Here is an 18,060-nt window from a genome sequence, read left to right on the forward strand (position 1 = left end):
AGAGCATTATTAGCAGTGTATCTACTAGGGGTAGATACACGTAGGTGTAAACACATAGGTGTTTGAAGCTGAAGTTGATAATTCATAGGATTACAACAGAGAGGCTGATCTAATGGTCTGTTCTTCTGAACCTGTTCTTTTCTGGCACTGAAAATGGATCAGGTTGTAATCTGCAGAACAAAAGCTCTGATATGAGGAAATGAATTTGTCTTAGACAGTGCATAGTCCTTCTTAGACTGGAAAATGGGCATGATGTTTTTATGTTCTGAGCAGATATTATATATGCAGGTCTCCTGCTTTGTACATTTACACTGCTTGAAATTGTCTAATATTTGCTACTTTTATCTCAATATATAAGATGAATCTTCACGTTGTACCTAAAATGAATTAATAATTATCCTCTGTAGGCATTTTGACATGGCATGGTCAGCTCTAGGGATCCTTGACTATTGTAAGCTCTTTGGCAAAAGATGTAACTTGCCATGAATTTGGTGTCTGAAGCGTGAACTCACCTATATCTTTGAGTTCTAGAAGGAAAGTGAAGATTAAGGGTGTAAAAATGCCGTTAGAGACTAAGCTCCCACTAACTGTATTTGGTTATCTTTGCAAATCTTAATGTTTCCTTGGTCTACATGATGGGTGTTTAAGGGGAAGCAGCAAAGTGGCTACTTGCTTCTATATGGTTCTGTAATTACAAATACACTGACTTCAATATGAGAAACATCAGACAATAAGCCATGGTGATGGTTAAGTTAATTCACTCTTAGAAGTTCAATAATTCATCTAAGGAGTGTCAGCAGCTGGGTCTTGTTAATGGCAGGCCTTTCATTTCTGTTAAATCAATTGTGAATAATAGGATCCTTCAGAGAAAAATAATGAAGTAAGCATTGATTTCCAAATTGGGTGTCTGATATTGGAGCATTAATAAAATCTAGAGCAAGTAGGCAGCTAGGGCCTCATACACTCTGATCACCTAAGTAGTAATCAGAGAAAAATCAATGATTTTTGTGTATGGTGCTAGATCTGTTGACATTTCATCTGTTGCCATTCATCGTTGTGTCTATAATTTCATTTTTATAATTGCTCAGATTTTTTGAGGCTTAATAGTATGCATTGAATCAAGTATTTACTGTCAAGTTTTTGTGAGACAAAAGTGGTATTGCCATACTGTCTACTGTTTACTAGCAGTCTGTCTTACTATTTTAGGGCTTGCTATAGTGATGGTCAAAGTAATACCAATGTATTTTCAAATGAAGTTAAATCTTCTTGGAGTTCCAAATAGGCTTCATTTAGTCCTCTGTTACTTTCTCTTTCATGATGCTCACTTGGATGTAGTCATGTTCAGTCTCACAGAGAGAGTTACATACATCTCCAGTAACAATGCTAAAACTCTGCCAAAGAGAAATGGTTGCAAAGACATCTTCAGAATAGTCAGACTCCTGGTGTGGCTTCCTCTGCAACGTCTTCCTTGGCCCGTTCCCCAGCTACACCTTCTGGCTCTGTGTGTGGGCTGTCTGGAGTTATTACTCCAGCTGTGACTGTGTGGATGTGTCAGAGGAGGAGATAGATGCTAACTATCAATGAGAGCTTCTGGCCTTTCCTGGCTTTAATACAGAGGTTCTGGTGATAGGAGCATCAGTGTGTCATCTCAGAGAGAGCAGCTGATGGCAGAACACCCCACCAAGGCATGGAGGCCATAGGCCCTTGTGGATGGGATACCTGCATGCTTTGTACTTCCAGCCTCAGAGGCAGTGAGGTTTTGCAGTGCAGTGTGACGGTTAGACTTGTGGGTGTGGGGTTTATTTAGTTACTTCAAAAATGATTTTTAATTCTCTCTGAAGACTGGGTTCAATGGTTTGATTTTAGATCTGCCAGACACTGGGTTTTTCTGCCCAGTATTGTGTTTACCAGTGACCCTATTTTGTTAAAAGCTGTATTGAGTTTGTATGGAAACCTACATACAATGCAAATCTGCTTGCTGTTGAAGTCAGTAGGAGTTTAGGCTAAAACTGGACCACAATTTGGCCCATAAAGCATAGCAAGAAAATTTAGCAGTTATAATAAAACTCTTAAGGCAAATAAAATGTTCTAGCAGGTGTTCATAAATGTGCTTTATGCTCATAAACTCTGTTAAATGTTAATACCAAGGTCCTGCAGAAGCTGTGCATAAGGACTGTGTGAAGGAAGCAAATGTCTGTTAAATGTGCTGTGCAATATTGTAGCAAAGGTGGGTGGCAGTGCAATGCCACACTACCTATTAGACTGAAATATGAAAGCTATTAGAGATTCTGCTGAATTTTCATTTTGTGAGGGAGTAGTTTTCAAGAGAGAACATATCCTATGAAAAAGCCATGTGTTGTGCAAAACCAGAAATGTCTTTGTCAGTGAATGCAGTTTTCTTAAATGCATGCCGAGCTTATTAGAGCCAACTGCTAACATACTGTGTTAAGCATACAGTTAAAATAAGACAATGCTTGTGAGGAAAACAATAGTTGAAAAGCAGTTTTATTCTTTGTATATTTTGGTTTCCTTGAATTAGTAGTTTTGTTTAGGGTTTTTTTGGTGGGTTTTTTTGCTTGTTTGCTTGTTTTTTTATGCCTTAGACAAACCCATAAGCAGAAGTACTAACATGAACCTAAACACCTTTTGAGGATAGTAGGAGTTGGCAGGTTTTTATATTTAGAACTTGCTTATGTAAACTCTTTAATGTTTGGTTTTGAGTTGTTTTATTTAATCCATCATTTCACCATTGAAATACTTCTTCATCAAAGCACAATAAGGAACATTTTAGATTTCCAGGAGCTTTCTGGCTCCCAGAGGAAGCATTTGTTGGACTTTTCAGCAGGTTTTGCAGCATGCCCTGAAAGCTGGTGACTTGTACTAGCTTTGTTTCTTCTAGCAGTTAATTTCAAACCCATGGGACAAAAAATATCTGTGTACTGCAGACAGTTCCTAACATGACACCATGAATGCAGCAGTCATTGTTTGAATGTGTTTTGTTGGTGTTTGATTAATTGACTGAGTCATCATCTCATCAATGCACAGTCATTGTGTTGCAGGATAATAGCAACCACATATTACAAAGATACTCTCTTTCCCAGTTAACTTCTTAATTTTCTGTGCTAGAAGAGAATGCATTAGCTTGGAAAACACTGAGGTCGCTGAGTGAGGGGAGGTCTTTCACATGACATTTAGATCTATCAAGTTAGGAGCATCACAGCAGCCCCTTGTAGTGCTCACCACTGTCAGAACGTCCACATTATGTTGGAAAGCTTTCCGCTCTTGCCTTAGTCTTGCCCTCAACTGTGTTCTTCCCTGCAGTGCCAGCGCTGGCATTTTTTTAGCTGATGGGGCAGGGGGTGTCTCAGAAGACTTGTTTCATTCCACCTGGTTGTAAAAAGGCTTGCAGGAGCATGCACTGACAGTGAAATCTCATCACTTGATTCCCAAACTGCATCGCAGCACTACCAAGGCGATGTGACCTCTTAGCTTTCTCCCCTGGAGTTAGTGGTGCTGTACTTATTATACTTATGAATTTTCAAAGCAAGACTGAGGATCAGCAGCAACTAGCAGACTGGGAGCTCCCCCATGTAAAATAGTATCTTGTAATTCTAGGACAAGGAGACCTAGTAGAGAAATGGGATGAGGAGAGACTAGGAACTGTTTTTACTCAAGTGGAAAATGTGTTAGTACTTCTTTGTACGTGGTGGTACTTCTACAGTAGTGATATTCATGCAGAACTTTTAAACCTTGCAGTACTTCACAAATGCATTGTGTGTGAATTAAATGCTAATTGAGGCCATTATTTTATGAGTGGACTATTTATATAGTAAAGTTATTTGAGGTAATAGACCATGAATGCATTTTGTTTATGAACTTACCCAGTGCTCATTCTTCTATATCTTTTCTTATCACAGAGCACTGGTTTTGATATGGAAAGCTCTCCAATGACATTAAGACCTGCAACACAGAAGACATGTTACTTACAAATCGTGTGTTTTGTTGATTTCAGTGTACACAGCAGCATACAGTCAAGACCTTTGTAAAACTGAGCTTTCAAGTGACTTTTTAACAGAGGGGCAAAAACTACAGAAGGAAAGGATATTTCTTCTCTTTGATGAAAACTTACTTGGTCCAGGTGCTTATACAGTCTCCATTCTAAGGATGAGAAACTAGGATAAGGAAAATTATTTACTTTGTCTGGGATTATGAAGGGAACTCTGTCAGACAAGGAAATTAAATTGAGATCACCTAAATGTCAGGCCAGCTCCATAACTACTACAGTATCCTTGCTTTCTTTTCTAAAATGTCTGTCAGAAATGCATAGTAAAGTTTTGATTTTGTAGGCTTTCCATAGGACAACTACTCTGTTGCCCTGAGGGTGTGAATACTCACAGTTTGTCAAAATGCATCAGCCTTTGAAGCTGAGAGTACTGTATCTATTACTGAATCTGGAAAAAAAAGAGTGTCAAGTCACTATAATTGTAATCATATTTTGGATTTCCTTCTCTAATTCTTTAATGGAGTTACTATGGGCATTTTAGCTATAAGGCTGGACAGCTGCTTCAGGATGTGATTTAACTGGCTTTTCTTACAAGACATTCTGGCAAACTCTACAACATTCAATGTTATAAAAGTCCTGTTTGTCTGTCATGTAGCTTTCCTGCACTTTCTTAATTTCCACTTACTTATCTATTATTTTTGGGTTTGCTTTTTTTAAGACCAAGTTCAGATTGTTCCTCAGTTCTTGGTAATGATAAAATGCAGAGCAAGGCAGAAACCTTGTATGCCACCTTCCCAGTCATCAACGATGCTGGGACCTCAGCTGATGAGCTGCAGCATTAAGTGATGTGATGTGTAACTGTACTACCTGTCTGTTCATCACATGGTATCGTGGATTCCTACATGTGCTGAGACTGTTTTTGCAGTTCAATCTTTTGCTGGCTGCATCCAAACTCCATTACAAATACTTCTGTCCAAGTAAGCAAAGCATGAGGAAGTTGCCTATAGATCCATGCTAAATTCTTGTTTTCTAGAAGGAACCGGTTTTGGGGTATTTTATTGTTTGTTTGTTGTTTTTTTTTTTTCCTGACCTGCTACGTGCTTACAAAATTTTGTAAGCAGTTATCATTCTTTGATGTGTTACAGTACACTTGAACTGTGGACTTGAGCATTGCCAGATGAATGCAGCAGAATAAGCCAACTGTTTGTAAGGGATGAGTACTGTATTTATATAATAACTGTTTGCTAATAATACAGGGAGAATATATAACAGTTTAATGTGGTTTAAATACAACTGAGTTGATCTGGCAAACTATAATGCTCACTGCAGCATGGACACTACCTTGCATGCTTTGTTCAGTGCCATTCTGGAGCTATCTGATGCTAGGAGAGCCATCATCATGGTGAACTCCTGGGGATGTTGGTTGCTGTGTACCCTCACAAGACTGTGCCAAGCATTACATTCTGTCTCTACAGCTGGGGCAGGTTTGTGCACTCTAATCAGTTAGAAATTGTGTATTGTGTATTTTCTTGCAAGATGCTGCTTTCTACCCCTTGGTAAGCATGTGGTGTCTGGAGTTGCTAGGCTGGGAAAACTTAGAGGGCTTCTGCAGGCAAGTAAAGAACTGTGATAAATAGTAACTTGAAAAAAACCCACACATGAGAGTCCTGAATGAAGTCAAGATTAAAGTTATTTATTCTGAATGCTTTCAGCAAAAAGCCAGCTCTTGGCATTTTAAAAGAATACCTTCTAAACTCGTCCCCTAAAGATAAAAGCTATGAAGTACAAGACCATGATGCTACACCAGATACCAATTACTATGGCTTCTTAATGCGCGTGTGTTTTCTGGTTTTGCGTTTATTAAATATTTGGAAGCTCAACTGTAGATATTTTTAATCAAAACCAGAATGATTTTTTTTCCACAAAATGGGCAATTACATCATTTGCACATTTATATTGTAAGACATTTTAACAATATAAGCATTTTTTCATTTAGGCAGTGACCATAATAAATTGAAATAAAATTCAGCCTTGATTGATGTTCTACGTGTCATGTACAGGGCAAGTCCCATCTATTAGATGTGGTTTGCCAAGGCAGCAATATTAGTAGTATTTGAATGTTTTTCTTATTAAGGAGAAAAATGGTCAGCAACATCAGTACCATCTGCTCCAAAGACCATAGTAAATGGAAACTGCCTGCAGCACATCTGAATTCCTCACTGTATTTGGGATAAAGGTAAGATGCAGGCAGTGAGAATATGGTTGTGTGGGTTTTTTTTTCTTTCTTGAAAATTAGGATAGACTATTATAGTTCTCAGGATGAAAGAGAGAGGCTGATTACAACATAATGGAGTGTACCATATTAATCTCTTTGAAATATAACCTCACTCGGCCTTTTCCATTTTACAATCGATTCTCTCATTCCCTTAATGAACCCAAGTGTTCATGAGTCTTCCTTGGAAGTATGCACATGAAGTATTACAGTAGCAGAGAGTCATTGTTTGACAAGCAAGTGCAAGTAAAGTGTCTCTCTTGTAGTCTTGTTCAATAACATTATTCACCCTTAACGCATTGCATCAGGTTCCGTATTGTTTTCTTAAAAATTACACGACCATATTTCTCTTACTTGTTCGTAGTTTTTCTAAAATGGTAGCTTCAGAAAGCTGCTTCACCATCAATCTGGCTTCAGTTCTTTGCAGAGCAGTACATGTGTGTAAGATAGGAGCTATCAGAAAGGTACTTTGACAAAGTCAGTGCTCTGTTACCAAGTATTTAAGTCAAATAAACGTTAATACTATGTTTAAGGAAGAGAGGAAGGGCTCTTTGAGAAGAAGAAAACTCTATACAGTTATGCAGAGAATTATTGGAGATACCATAATTTGGAAGATGTAATTTTTAAAGTCAGATACTTGCTATGTAACTTTTGTGTCTGTTGACTTCTGTTGGCTAACAATGTGATTAGATGTAATACTGTTAATAATTATATTGTATGTTTTATTGTCATGTATATGTATGTGTGCCTCCCTGTCTTTTTGGGATGCATTTTTAATATGTAGGTTGCTTGTATAATTATCACAGAATCACAGAATGTTAGGGCTGGAAGGGACCTCAAAAGCTCATCCAGTCCAACCCCCCTGCCAGAGCAGGATCACCTAGAGCAGATCACACAGGAACATATTCAGGCAGGCTTTGAATATCTCTCCAGAGAGGGAGACTCCACAACACCCCTGGGCAGCCTGCTCCATCTTCTTGGCACTCACCCTTTACAACTTTATAAACAGGAATGAGGTCACCCCTCAGTCTCCTCCAAGCTAAAGAGCCCTCAGCTCCCTCTGGCTCTCCTCATAAGGAAGATGTTCCACTCCCTTAATCATTTTTGTGGCTCTGTGCTCGACTCTTTCAAGCAGTTCCTTGAGGTCCTTCTTGAACTAAGGGGCTCAGAACTGGACACAATATTCCAGGTGTGGCCTCACCAGGGCAGAGTAGAGAGGGAGGAGAACCTCCCTCCACCTACTCACCACAGCCCTTCTAATCCACTCCAGAATGGCACTGGCCTTCTTGGCCACCAGAGCACCTTGCTGGCTCATGGTCAGTCTTCCATCCACTAGGACTCAACCTATATTAAGAAGTAATAATGTAATGTATGTAACTATAACTTCTACAGAAGCTATTGATATATGGTTGAAATACAATGTATGTATATAGTTGAAATACAATGCATGTATATAGCTTTATTATCAGCTTGTAGTTGTTAACTGCCTATTGACCTTTTTAACTTACTACAAAATACCAAGCCACCCACTGGGTAATGCTAAAAAATACAAAACTGACTGGATGGTACTCAGGATCAGACTGCAGGCATAGACCTCACTGTCTTCACCACAGGGAAATCAGGAGAGCAGGGAGTGTGGGACACTCCCTCATACTGCAGTCTCACTGAGTCTCACTCAGCAGAACTGCCAATAAGGCTGAGCCTTATTGCGATCTACTCAGGAGAGATGGAAAACTGTGTGGAAAAACATTGAAACTAAACCACAAGCAGAATAAACCAAGCAAAGAAAATTTGCGGGAGCCTGAAAACCTTTTTAATGGCAATTTCATTGAAATTCTAAGCATTTGATATATTGCCACCAGCACTGATTTGATAAAAATTGCCATGAAGTACAGATTGAGCTTGGAGAGAAGCAACAGTCCTGTCTTTCATGTCAAAAAAATAATTCCTTATGTCAGAAAGCAGTGTTTCCTTTCGATTAGGCCAAAGTCAGAGTCCTAAAGTGTGAAAATTGCCTCGAACAGCAGGCCTGTCTTGTCATCAGCTCAGGACCAGAGACAAAGAACTAAGTAAAAGTAAGGTTAATTGTATAAAACATCTGATAGAAAAAAACCCTGAGTTTTGAATCACATTAGGGTTTTTTTATTGCTTTTGAAGAAAAGCCTCTTTGCAAATGCAATGCTCTTCTTTTCAACTCATATCTTGTGCTTTTGATGAAGTTTTTGTTCCCAAGCAGTATGGGCCAAATTGTATTTGTTGCAAATTGCCCTTCTCCCGTAACCTGTTCTGTAGGGCTCTGTATTTTGTTAGTTTTTAGCAGTTTCTTTAGTTTGGATTAGTGTAGTTGACATCATGCAAGTGGAATCAGTTTTTTTTTTGGTGGAAAACTTACTTGGGAATACTGCATCTTTTTTTTTGTTACTTGTTTCATTAAGGGAACCTTCAGTATGCTGTTTGGATACTTCATTTTAGTAAGGAGTTAATCTTTTTTCCATAGCTGACTTTCCTTACACAGGAGTGAGACTTCAACCAAGCAAAGAGTGTGGTCATACGGAGCATGGTTTTACTCAGAGGTGTCCTAAAAAGCCTGCTTCTGCACTGGCTCTGGGAAAACCTGTTCTAGTGCACTGGCCATCACCTGCCTTGGGCTGTGAACTCTTGCAGTGGTTTAGCACAAGGGCTAACCTGCCTGCTCCTCCAAGACAAAAGTGAGGGGAAGAGTAACACACTCAAGTCAGGGTTGAGATAAAGAGATAAGAGTTTTCTACAACATGAGATGTAATCACAATACATAATTACCTTAGCTAACAATCTAATTGATCAAATAGCAGAATGCATGATTACTTTAGCTTAACCTATTTGCAGAAGCAGCAGAGTGAAATAGAGGGGGAAGAAAACCCAGTAGCTATCCATCTCCCACACGCCTTGCCACCATCCCTGTGGAAAAGAGTCAACACTGAAAAAACCGAGAACCCACAAGTAGCAACCAGACAGGAAGCCATCCACGTTGCAGTCTGAACTTAAGCTGGCATGACTGCAGCATGGTGTGAATAACAGCAGCAGGTTCTACTCAAGCCATGACAACTCTGCTTAGAGTATTTCTGTAACGTCTTGGTGTCTCATCATGTATGCAGTATAGATACTCCTCTGTTTTCAGCAGAGGCTCTGGATCTCCCATGCACAAAGTGACTGAAGCCCCATTCAGAAAGCCTTTGTTCAGTGAGGGTACTTATGTGTGTGCTTGATGATTATACCAAAGCCTGAGTTGATGTCTGTGGGATTGAATGTGCATTTAGTTGAGGCTTTCCATAAACAGGAATGGGCTCATTAATGTTTATAAATATGTAAAAGGTGAGTGCCAAGAGAATGGATCCAGGCTCTGCTGGGTGATGCCCAATGAGAGGACAAGGGGCAATGATGGAAGCTGAGGCATAGGAAGTTCCATGGAAACATGAGGAAGAATTTTTTTACCCTGTGAGGGTGACAGAACATTGTAACAGGCTGCCCAGGGGAATTGTGGAGTCTCCCTCTCTGGAGATACTCAAAACCCTCCTGGATGTGTTCCTGTGTGACCTGCTCTAGATGATCCTGCTCTGGCAGGGGAGTTGGACTGGATGAGCTTTCGAGGTCCCTTCCAGCCCCTAATGTCCTGTGATTCTGTGATTCATGATGAAATGCCTTGGGGTAATGAAGAATGAAATAGTCTGTTCAATGCCATATTGTACACTCTTCAGAGAACTTGTGTTAATTATGAAGAAAAGTGAACTGTTTGCTTGTTTCTCTCTGATCAGAACTGTGTTGGAGTAGGTCCTCGCAAAACAGGCCACAGAGAATTCGTACCTCTGTCCTGACCTGTGAGAGCACAGCCTCTTGGGAGCACAGCCAGACCTGCATGCCCAGGAGCAGTTTTTTGCCTAGAGTGATTAAGCAGACTTATGGAGGCTTTTGGTGTTAAGGGCATATTTCCAAAGATTATTGTGTGCTTAGATAATGGCCATTTTGTGTTTAGAAGATAGCAGGAATATTTTTCTGAAGAAATATTAGCAATAGCATTCAAGAGTCAAATGCATAAAGACTTCTTTATTTCCAATTATGTATTGATAATCTTTTTACTGTTTAGCCAATTAAAAAAACAGTTCTTTTGGTCTCCAAAAATTAAAATTAAAAGGCTATATTTGTTTTATTATTTGTGCTCTCATTTTTTTGAGTTCATAATGACCATGGATTTTCAGGTTTCTAATTTTGCAGTCAGAAGGCTGAGAAACTTGCTTAATTTTTAAGTGAAGGATGTGATGGATAAGTTGTAGCAATGCAACAAAAACTGCAGACTATGAAATTGGCAGAGGGTTGGCGATTCTGTGCAATCTGAAGGAATGATCCATGGTTGTGAGGTGATAGTCCATGAAGAAAGGAAGGTACAGATGCCTACAGTCCATCTCACTTTAGCGTCCAGCATTTACTATGTTGTGGTGGGTTGAGACTACCCCCTCCAATTTTTTTTTGAGAATTAGCCCCAAGATAGATCGCCAGACTAGCTCAGTTGGTTTGAAAAGCAGAATGAAGCTATATATACAAAGCGAGCAAAGCCTAGAAATGTAAAATGCAATGAATATGTACAAAATATATTTACAATTTAGAAACAACACAAGGATCCCCTTGGATTGTTCCCAGACCCCTCTGGACAGCCCAGGGGGCTGCTTGCAATCTTCCCTCATTCTCCCCTCACCCTCTCCTTCCCTTCTTGGTACCTCACAGACACAGTATAGTCAGCTGAAGGTCAGGAAAGAGAAAAGGGAGCAAGCCATGCAAGCTGCAGAGCAAAAAGAATTGAAAAAGAGACAGAATAGTTTATGCAGCTAACTTTTATTCCAGTTAGCAAAGCCAATGGAGTGATGTAGACTGATCAGTTGTTATTATTTGCATCCAATGGTAATTTATTTACGTTTTTACTCAAAGATTTCCAGAAAGTTCCAATTCTTGTTTTTGCAGTTAGGAGCTAGGCAAAAGTTCTACCTTCAAAGCATAACACTGTATTGATCCACTCTAGAATGGAAGTAATGAACCATTCTTTCTCTAAAATACTCAGTTCAGAATTGTTTCTCTTAGGTATTTTATGATTATATGCTCTACATCACTGCTTTGCTTCCCAGTCTCAGGAATTGTTGGGGTTTGTTACCTGTTCTGATACTTCAAAGCTTCTGCTGACACTAAGTACTAGGAAGGTGAAATGTGTTGCTGCCTTGGATGTATTCCAGTGCTGGGTTTTATACTACAGAGATCAACGCTATTTTTACTTTAGAAAACTGTGGAGACAGAAATGACCATCTGAAACTGCACTTAAAAAAAAAAGGATTCCCATTCCAATCATGATTGATTCTCATGGCTTTAGATGGAAACACAATGGCTGAAATAAACAAGGACAAACTATTTTTAAAGACATGTAAGAAATTCCCCCCTCAGAAGGAGAATAAAAATGAGTGAGAATGGAGTCTAAATGTGGCACTTGTTGCTATAAAATCAAATCTGACCAACTGGACCAATTTCTGAGTGCAGCTGACTGCAGCCTTAGTATTCCAAAGAACTTTCTAAAATCCCAGAAATGAAAGTGCTTTCTTTATACATCTTTGGTACATTTGTGAGCTGACATTTGAATGGATGCAGGTTTTGTGTGGGATGCATGGGAGCTCTTAGAAGCATTGCTGTCGGCAGGTTTTCGAGGATAGAGGAGCGCCTTTGGGGACAAATGCTTGATCAACAGTAGGACTGAATTTCACTAGTATGTAGAGTATTTCAACCTGCATTGTTGCCTCACTTTTGGATTGCCTGAATAAGGACTGAGATGAAAGAAAATATATCAGTTGGTGACAGTAGCAGCAGCCAACCAGGTTTGGAGAAATGTTGTGTTAATTTGATGATTCACATCAAAGTATTCACATCTCCTTTGTTGAAAGGGTTTGCTGGATCATAGGATGTCTGTGGCCCTTTTTTCCATTCAGAATAGAATTCTAGGAAGAGGCAAAGAAAGGTACACAAGAAGATAGACTATAATAGACTATGTCCTGTTATGAGTGTTTCTTCAGTTAGGTCTGAAAGAAGATACAGGAACAACTAGACATGATGGACAGGTGCAACTAGAGCTAAGCTAGACTATTATTTGTGTTAGGAGATATTAATGACTGTAATTTATTTTTCCCTAGGCTTTCAAAAAGTTCTCATCCCAAATTGCTATCCTCTAAGAAACGTTTAATGGAGGGAAAGGATGCCATCCAGAGGGACCTGGACAGGCTGGAGGGGTAGACCCAAGACAACCTCAGGAGGTTCAACAAGACCAAATGCAAGGACCTGCATCTGGACTGGGGCAATCCCAGGCACTGATATAGGCTGGGCAGGGACTGGCTTGAGAGCATCCCTGAAAAAATGGTCTTGGGGGTGCTGGTGAACATGAGCCAGCAGTGAGCACTTGCAGCCCAGAGAGCCAAGCAGAGCCTGGGCTGCAGCAAGAGAAGTGTGGCCAGCAGGGCCAGGGAGGTGATTCTCCCCCTCTGCTCCACTCTGCTGAGACCACACCTGGAGCTCTGTGTCCAGTTCTGGAACCTCTATTACAAAAAGGATCTGGAGGTGCTGGAAGGTGTCCAGAGAATGGCCACGAGGATGATCAGAAGGCTGGAGCTGCACTGCTCTGGAGACAGACTGAGAGAGTTGGGGCTGTTCAGTCTGGAGAAGAGAAAGCTCTGAGGAGACCTTCTTGTGGCCTTGCAGTATCTGAAGGGGGCTCCAAGAAAGCTGTGGAGGGACTTTTTAGGGTGTCAGGGAGTGATAGGACTGGGGGGGGGTGGAAAAGATTAGAAATGGGTAGATTCGGATTGGATGTTAGGAAGAAATTTTTCATCATGAGGGTGGTGAGACACTGGAAGAGGTTGCCCAGGGAGGTGGTGGAAGCCTCATCCCAGAAGGATTTCAAAGCCAGGCTGGATGTGGCTCTGAGCAACCTGCTGTAGTGTGAGGTGTCCCTGGCCATGTCAGGGGGGTTGGAACAGGATGATTCTTGAGGTCCCTTCCAACTCTGACAATTCTGTGATTCCTTGATTCTATGATATCAAGTGGAGAAGCTTGAGGCAGACTTACTGGAACTGTTAACTTGCGCAGGAGTTGCAGCATAGTATAATTCTAATTTATGCTGTCTTCTACGGTGTGGGTCCTGCTCAGAGCTGCTTGGACACTTGGCAATTTGGACATCATAGAAGGAAGCTGAATGGAAAAATGTGACAATATGAATAGTAGGGTGAATGTTATTAGTGTTGCTGTTGCATAGTGATCCAGAAAGATGAGTAAAGAGAGGGCAGAATTTGTGGGTGATGAAAAGAGTGCTGGAGGAAGGCTGAGGAACCTTAGAGGATATCTGGCAAAGCTTAGGGAATAGGCAGTGTGATGTCAGACAAAATTTTGCAGCTGACAAGTCCAAGGAAAGTCTTCAGAGTACCTAATATGACCTAATTGTGTATTGTTTGTATTAATTTAAAGAGCAGACAGAAAAAATTCAACTCCCAAAAGTAATAAGGAGGCTCTCATTGAATTGGAGAGAAATTGAGAATTATACTCAAAAATGTAAAGGAAAATACAGAACAGATGAATCCTTAGTGCCTAATACATATACAGGATACACAAAAACCCCAAGAACCTTCCCCCAACCAGAATAAACTACAAATCCCAGTGCTCCATTTCTCGCCCCCATGCTTCCCTTGCCTTAGCAGGCCAAGATTGCACAGGGAAAATGAGTCAGGCTGTATAAAGAGATAGCAGAATTATGGGATTGAATAACAAAAATTACAATTTTCTGGCCCATCTCTGGACCTTTCTGCTCCTCCTGGAGGACTCAGCTTTTTTTTTTTTTTTTTTTTTTTTTTTTTTTTAATCTTAAAGGCCTCAAACTATCACCTTGTTGAATATTAAATTAACTACATTTGCTGCAGGGAAAAAAAAAGGCTATCAAGTTAGGCCTTTGTCTGGCTCTTCAATAAAGACAGGGAGAAAAAAAGCCAACATTAAGAAAAATAATGTTGTAGAACAGAACAGCAGTAATTCCTTGTTGGTAGTTACTGTTAGTTTATATCAAATTGCTTCTTAATTTTGGCCTGCATGACTTAATACAGTAAAAATAGAAAAGGACTGCAGGATGGGCAGAAGTGATTTGTGGCACTGGAAGGATTTCCTTGTGAAGGATTAGAACTGCCATAGGTTAGAGGATGAGCAGTCGGTTGGGGTGGAGGTGTATAAATAAATCACGCTCTTGGACTTGAAGCAAGAACAAAGGACTACACTGAGAGGCAATAAATGGAGACAGCTAATTGAAACAGTTTTGTGGCAAACTAGATATCTGAGTCTATTTGCATAAATCCAAAAGGAAAAACTGACATTTACATGACTGACTAGAACATGTGCATTAACAGAAGTTAACAGAAACATCCTTTCCTACCCCAGTGTGTTAAGGTGTAGTTCTAGGAAGAAAACCACGTTTACTGTGGGCAGGTTATTCTGTACTTTCCATTACAGTGTAATTTTCTTCTCTGTGGTACTAGTCACTGTTAGGGCTGGAGGTGAGATTAAGGAGGCTGCAGATCTCTGTATTCTGACTGTTCGGTCTGACTGTCCATTTTGATGGTTGTTTTTTCACAATTCTTACGTTTTTATGCATCTCCAGTGCCACAGAATCAGCCTTAAATCCCGGACTGTGGTGTAGCTTGTGTATTCTTCAGAAGCCATGTACATGTGTGGAAGTTACTCAAGTTCACTACTTGTTATGAATATCTATATGCTTCTCCCAGAGCAATGAGCACAAGCAGCTCCTGCCCATTCATAAATACCTTATTCTTCATATGTGTAATAGGACTCCAAAGACATTCCTGTTCTTCTGGCCAGGGCTGCATTTGAAATGAGACTGCACTGTAGTGTGTAGGTATAGTTTATGACATTTGCTTTTGTTAGCGTTTCTTCATGGTAATCAGGGTTTCAGCCACAACTCCCTTCATTTGGAAAGCGCAACCCTCATACACAAGAGTGTGATTTTTTTTTTTTTTAATAGGGAAAAAGCAGTAGAGTCACAAACAAATAATTGCACTAGAGCTGATTTGGAAATTTGTGCAGGATGTAAGTGGAGGTGTATGTCCTCTCTGAATATAATGTTCCCCAGAATTCCTTTACAGGTTTTCATCAGTGTAGCAGGATTGTAGGGTTTTGTGAGTTGGAGGATCTCATGTTTTGTACAAGGGGACATTAATTGCTGTTCAGCCAGCCTGCCCTAAACACTTTCATCTTGAAAATAAGTAGAAATTAGCTGATACATAATTCTGCTGTTTACTGAGTGCTAGGGATGGATTTTCAACTTGTCTGTGATGAAAGCCAAGTCTGATTCCATTTCTAAATTTCTGTTTCCTTTCAATGTGTTCGTAAACACATGCAGACTGTGATTTACTACAGAGAGTATCTGGCTGGATCTGGACGTTGGTGCTGCTCAGCTTTAGCAGCATGCTTTGTGAAGTTCCATCTTTTACATACACTGTCTGCCTTTAATGTTTGAACATGCAGAATATTTTTACCTTCAGAATGTGACCATAGGTAGAGAGCTGTGAAAACTGCAGGATGCTATCACAGGAGAGTGCAGTGAAAATTGTCCCGTGTGCATGTATAACTTCATTTAGCATTAAGGGAAATTATGTGCTCATGCTGAGGACAGACTAGAGTCTTTTGTTAATAGCAAAGAGCCAATCAAGGAAGGTCTTTTTATCTCTAAAGCCTCCTGTTGCTTCCAAAGACGTTCCCTTTGCAAGGCACAATGATAAATAATCTTACTTCTTTGGCCATTTTGTCACCAAGGGGTATTGTTTTGTACTGTTGCATTCAGTCAGACTCATGAAATTCAACTCTGTTTGATTAGATAGGAAAGTAACACTGTGAAAGGGTGTGCTGGGCTGGTTCTTTGCAGGCTTGAACCTCAGATGCTTGAGCTGGGTAGTTTTCCAGCAATGTCCCTCTGACCTGCCCTTCCAGCTGCCGAGCAGGAAGAGCAGCAAGGGCTGGGCTTCAGGAGGAGGGTAAATATAGCAGTGGGTGGGGTATTATGCAGATTTTCCTGGTAAGTGCAATAATTCATACCTCGTTTTACGGTCTGCATGTAAGGATTAAAATTTCTTTTGCTTACTGTGCATTTACTGCAAATGCTGTAGCAGATTTGTGAGAATTTTTGTCTTTGAACTGTAACAAGCATTTTTTCCCCTGTGAAATTATTTTTTAAAAAAGAAAAAAATGGTACTCAATACTTCTTGAAAGTGATGTTCTTTGTGAATAGACAGAAATTAATTTAAAATAACTGGCTTTTAAAGGCATATAATTTTGCTATAAAGAAATTCAAGTGTGGTGCTGAGGATTTCCCCTCCAACCAGTTAAGTTTTTCTTAAATGTGCGAATACTGGAAAGAGAGATGTTTTCTGAGGGTGATTTGTTTTCATTGTATTTTGAGGAACTTTCAGTGAAAGACCCTGGAACTACTTAAACTGTTTGGTGAAATCATTTGGTATATTCTGCGAGAAACGGGAACTGCCTGACGAACCTCATTAATGTTTATAACTGTGTGAAGGGCAACTGTCAGGAGGACAGATGTCCAGTGATAGGACAAGGGGGTGCAATGGGTGCAAGCTGGAGCATAGGAAGTTCCACATGAATGTAAGGAAAATCTTTTTCACTGTGAGGGTGACAAATCACTGAAACAGGCTGTGGAGGTTGTGGAGTCCCCTTCTGTGGAGACATTCAAAACCCACCTGGATGCATTCCTGTGTGACCTGCTCTAGGTGATCCAGCTCTCGCAGGGGAATTGGAATGGATGATCTCCCTTCCAACCCCTAATGTTCTGTGATTCTGTGACTAGAAAGAAATGAAATTTTAGAGGTGATGTTAGTAGGAATAGAATGCCTGTTCTAGAGCATTTATACAAGAAATCAGTTTTGAGCTCATGTGTTCCTCATTGATTTTAATAGAACTTAAACCTGCGCTTAAGTGCTCTTCTGGTTGTGGACACAGTAAAGTGATTTTTGATGTCAGAGTGCTGCAGTCCTAAAAAGCGAGGCTCCTTAATGCAAAATTTTTGATCTGGGAAGAAAGAAAGGAAAGTGCTTGACTGACTGAACATGAAATGCAGGTGGTGCCAGGTGGACGCTTTGGTGCTGTGTGAAGGTTACAGTGAAGCCTTGCACTGTGGTAACCCTGTGCAGTCACAGGGTGATGCTCTTCAGGCCATTGCTCGCTGCATCTCCTGGTCTGCATTGCTGCTGTGCAGGGCAGCTTGTGCTATGCTTGCATTTTACATGTGCTGCTAGGACAGGTAATGAGAAAGTGGAAGGTGACTGAAGGCATCCAGGCTACAGGTGACATTTGAGGAGCTGGTGGATGTTCTTGTGTTGCATGCTCTTTTACTGCCATTACTTTGGAGATGTGCTTTCACTCATTGGAAACTTCGTGTCATGTGAAATGTATGTAGAAATTTCTCTCTTTCTTATAATTAGTAATTGACATTACTGAAAATGGGAGAAATTACAAAAGGTCACTTGATTTGGGCCTGCACATCCATTCAGTTATTTTCATACATGTTTTCAGTTGGCTTTAGTTTAAATGTCCAGATACCTGAAGTCGTCAGTGCAGAATCAGGTTTGTAGGGCTTTGTGATGTGGTAGGAGTGACATACACTGCTGCGAATGAGGATTCAATATGATTTTCAATAACAAAGAATGACCAAAAT

Source organism: Indicator indicator, chromosome 11, assembly GCF_027791375.1.
Source record: "Indicator indicator isolate 239-I01 chromosome 11, UM_Iind_1.1, whole genome shotgun sequence".
Taxonomy (NCBI): domain Eukaryota; kingdom Metazoa; phylum Chordata; class Aves; order Piciformes; family Indicatoridae; genus Indicator; species Indicator indicator.